General features: G+C 48.4%; 1 protein-coding gene across 1 annotated transcript in view; it reads left to right on the forward strand.

Moving 5' to 3' along the window:
* The window catches only part of LOC103213225 (mastin-like), a gene marked incomplete at both ends in the record, with an annotated part of 38,534 nt that overhangs the window by 2,366 nt on the left and 35,074 nt on the right, over positions 1-1,094 (forward strand). The window lies entirely within an intron of this gene.

Genomic DNA, 1,094 nt, shown 5'->3' on the forward strand with positions numbered 1-1,094 from the left:
CATGCCAACGTCCTGGTGTGATCTCAGACCGTAGTGTTACATGCTGTGATCCAAGGATAAACAGGCCTGTGTTCTCTTTTTATTTTCCTTGTGCTGCAGTCACACAAAGAAAGCCTGTGTAATTTGGTGACATTGACGACAGCCGTCATGCTATGCACCCATTTTCCCCGCCCGTTTCAAATTTACCAGCGTAACCGTTTTGCAAATTTCATGAAAGGTTTTATTTTGAGATAATGATAGATCCACATGCAGGGAGTAAGAAATGGCCAAGACTCCACCTACCATTGCCTGGTTCTCCCTGATGGGAGCATCTTGCCAACTTATAGTCAAGAGTATGGGGATATTGACATGGAGACAGCCAGGAGACAGAATATTCCACCACCACAAGGTCCTGCGTAGGGTCCTGTTTTTGGTATTTTTCTATTTAAAAATTGTAGTAAAATCTATAGGACATCAATTTACTGCTATAAGCATTTTCAGCTGTACAATTCAGTGGCAGTGAGAGTGTGGTGCAACCATCAGCACTGCCCATTTGTAGACACTTTCACCCTAAGAGTGTCCCTGTGCCTGAGAGTGGCCACTGCCCATTCCTCCTCTCCCAGTTGCTGTGAGTGAGTGGATGGGTGGTGGGTGGGTGGATAAATGGATGGATGGATGGGTGGATGGATGAATGAGTGGGTGGGTGGATGGATGGATGAGTGGGTGGGTGGGTGGATGAATGGATGGATGGGTGAATGGATGAGTGGGTGGTTGGATGGATGGATGGATGAGTGCGTGGGTGAATGGATGGACAGATGGATGGATGAGTGGGTAGGTGGTTGGATGGATGGATGAATGGGTGGGTGGACTGGTTTATGGATGGATGGATGAATAGGGGGGAGGATGGATGGATTGATGGATGAGTGGGTAGGTGGGTAGATGGGTGGATGGATGGGTAGATGGATGGATGGATGGATGAGTGGGTTGGTGGATGGATGAGTGGATGGGTGGATGGATGGATTGGATGGGTGGGTGGATAGATGGATGGATGAACAGATGGATGATGGGTGGATGGTTGGATGGATGGGTATGTGGATGTCTGGATGGGTGAGTGG

Source organism: Orycteropus afer, unplaced genomic scaffold (assembly GCF_000298275.1).
Source record: "Orycteropus afer afer isolate SDZICR_OR568_19922 unplaced genomic scaffold, OryAfe1.0 scaffold01423, whole genome shotgun sequence".
Lineage (NCBI taxonomy): Eukaryota > Metazoa > Chordata > Mammalia > Tubulidentata > Orycteropodidae > Orycteropus > Orycteropus afer.